We start from the raw sequence: 3,660 nt of genomic DNA, 5'->3' as shown, positions 1-3,660 counted from the left end.
GAACTGTAAATGCTTTCTGTAGATTCAAGAGACGAGGGTCAATACCTGTAAGGGCGTAATGATGTGCACTTCACGGCCTTCGGAGAGGTTGCAGGTTACAAATATAACGCCGGTGGTACCGAACCAGAGACTAAACGCTGAAGCGGAGCCGAAAGAGCCGAAGGAACAAATAAACCCTGAGCCTGCCCGAATGAGATTATATGAAGACTTAAACCCTCTAATACATTCCAACCCTTTGATCCAAGGGAGCAATCGTGACCGTCCATGCAAGGCAGGAAATCAAAGCGGGAACGCCGAGATAACTGTAACCGAGGTGTCACATGGCCGAAGGGACAAGCCATGCCACCTGCCGTGGTGTGGATCGAAGTTATTAAGGCGACGGGTGAGTTGGCACCTGCATGGGCTGCGGCCGGACCACCAAACCCCGCGCCACATTAATACTTACTGCAGGCTAAGGTAGACTAATAGCTGGAAGCTACCGTAAGTCAAATGCCTGTCTTAAACCATATGACAGCGTAATATAATACCACATAATAGTACACGTATACAAGGTTATAACAGCGAATAGACAATTGGCTACCTAGCTGTAAAATATATGGCATAAAGTATGGAACAATATGATATGAAGTTAAATATGTGATTATGCATAAGGAATAATCATGTAGTATAGCAAGTTCTTTATGTGATGTATACTTTTAAATTTTTTTATTTTTTTTTGTATTGTGAACAAGGGTGTGACAAATTGGTATCAGAGCCCAGTTTCAACACTGTGGCCTCAAGCATGACATGTTTCACTGTGCAGAAGCATACACCATGCATACATATGAAAGTTAATGATTTACTTAACTGTTGTTCTGTCTATTTAGGGGTGAGATACAGAATTATAACAGCTAACAGTTAAGCCAGAAAAGGAAACGAAATGCAAGGAACCGGCAGTAACCCTCGAGAAAACCCAGAGCTGTGGGTACAGTTGGGTGAGGAAACACGAAGTACCAATCTTGCAATACTGGAAACTGTTCAGGAGTTGAAAAATGAGATGGCACGTTTGCGAGAAGACAACGCGCGTTTGACGGTGGAACAAGAAAGAATTCTGAAGAGTTTGTCGGATAGGCAAAATCCACCTCTATCTAACCCCAGCGCGGAACAGCAGAGGATGACAGAAGAACAAGACTATCAGATTGAACCTGAAAATTCAGAAGGCAAAGAGGATCACTCTGACAATGTACCAGAGCAGCAAACCTCAAAACGTCAGAGAATGGAGCTGCAGGGAGAATTTCGAAAAATTAAACCCCCACATTTCGATGGCGAACAGGAGGAAGCAGCTGAAGCATGGTTAATAAATATGAATAAATATTTTCAGTTGTATGAGTATGATCATAACTTGAAGGCGAGACTAGCTATCTTCTAGTTACAAGGTAAGGCAACCTTCTGGTGGGAGGAAATCAAGATTGTCAAGGGGGTAAGTGAACGGACCATTACATGGGAGAAGTTCCAGAAATACTTCAAAGAAAGGTACCTGACCGAGCGCTTCTACGATGAAAAGGCAAGAGAATTCCATGATTTAAGACTGGGACAGCAGACCATGGACGAGTTCATTAATCGCTTTACCTCTCTGTTACGTTATGTACCTTATATCAAAGAGGAAAAGGCCAAGGTACAAAGGTTTGTGAGCAGCTTACCTTCGTATATAAGGGAGAGGATTGAGTTTGACAATCCTAGGACCATGGATGAGGCTATTCGTAAAGCAAGGATCTGCTACCAGCAGAATAAACAGAAGGGGGATACTTCCAATAAAAGGTGGAATGAAAAAAGGAGTAGTCGGATGGTTGGCAGCAGCAAGGGAGGTCGCAGCAATGGAAGTAAGGGAGCTGGCAAAGGATTAAACAGTAGATCTGTAGCAAAGAGTGCACCCCGAGCTAGGCCAATAAGTGAATCTAGAGTAAGTGAGCAGCCTGTTAGGCCAGAAGGTGAAGGGATGACCAGACCTCCAGTTCAATGTTGGGGCTGTGGAGGACCTCACTATGTTAAAAACTGCCCACAGCGAAAGGGGACAGACCAGATATCCCAAATTCATGAAGCTTCGACCGTTGGGGACGTGGCACGTAATGTACCCAGAATTAATGCAGCTTTGGAGGACCGCCAAGCGGAATACCAGCCGACTATGGTTGAATTTGAAGGTAAAATTTCAAACCTTTCTATAGCTGTTCTTATTGATCCAGGAGCTACCTTAAGTTATGTTAGCCCAAAGATAGTAGAACAGTGTAAGTTACAATCTGAAAAATTCAGGAATCCGTGGCTGGTCCAGTTAGCTACAGGAGCCAAGAGACGGGTCTTGGCCAAGATAAATAACTGCTCTCTAACTATAGCAGGGCAGCCAATAGTGGCAGACTTAAACATACTACCTTTGGGTTCATATGACATCCTGATCGGAATGGATTGGCTGGAGAAACACTGGTCCTTAGTGAATTGCAAGACAAAAACCATTTACTATAAGGATGACCGTGGAGAGCAGCAGGAATTACAAGGAATCAAGCATCCCGTACAGATTCGACCCATTACAACATCTCAGTTAGCTAAATGCATCAGAAAGAAATGTCAAATTTACGCTATTCAGGTGGGTTATGCAAATCAGAAAGGAAAAACTGCTACGCTGGGTAGCATTCCGGTGGTACAAGAATTTGCAGATGTTTTTCCCGAGGAAGTACCGGGATTACCACCTAAAAGAGATGTGGACTTCACTATTGAATTGATTCCGGGGGCAGCACCCGTGTCACGGGCACCATACCGAATGAGTGTACCAGAACTAACAGAATTAAAAATGCAACTGCAGGAGCTGCTAGATAAAAATTACATCCGTCCCAGTGTATCACCCTGGGGAGCCCCAGTGTTATTTGTCAAAAAGAAAGATGGAACTTTTCGGATGTGCATTGATTATCGTCAGCTGAATAAGCTCACGATTAAAAATAAATATCCTTTGCCTAGGATAGACGAACTTTTTGATCAAGTGAAGGGGGCAACGGTATTCTCTAAGATCGATCTGCGATCTGGTTATCATCAGATCAGAATTAAAGAAGAGGATATCGCTAAGACAGCTTTCAGAACGCGATACGGGCATTACGAGTTCGTGGTGCTACCTTTTGGTCTGACCAATGCACCTGCTACCTTCATGTGTTTGATGAACAGTGTGTTTCATAGATTCTTAGATAAATTTGTGTTGATATTCATAGACGACATTCTGATTTACTCCCGATCAAGGAAGGAGCATGAGGAACACCTTAGATTGGTGTTGCAAACTTTGCGAGAACATCAATTATATGCAAAGTTTAGTAAGTGTGATTTCTTTAAGGAGGAGATACAATACTTAGGCCATGTAATCACAAAGGAAGGAATTGCAGTAGACCCTGAAAAAATCAGAACTATAATGGAGTGGCCCATACCAAAGGACGTGGCAGATATTAGGTCCTTTATGGGGCTAGCGGGTTATTATAGAAGATTTGTGGAAGGCTTTTCAAGGGTAGCATACCCTATTACCTCCTTACAAAAGAAGGGAAAGGTATTTAAGTGGACCTCAGAATGTCAGCAGAGCTTTGAACAGCTCAAGCACTTACTCACCACCGCGCCCATATTGAGTATAGCTGATCCTAATAAGGATTACGTGGT

Source organism: Pinus tabuliformis, chromosome 9 (assembly GCF_031772625.1).
Source record: "Pinus tabuliformis cultivar Carrire ecotype Pingquan chromosome 9, CPIR1, whole genome shotgun sequence".
Taxonomy (NCBI): domain Eukaryota; kingdom Viridiplantae; phylum Streptophyta; class Pinopsida; order Pinales; family Pinaceae; genus Pinus; species Pinus tabuliformis.
This window is presented reverse-complemented; position numbering follows the sequence as displayed.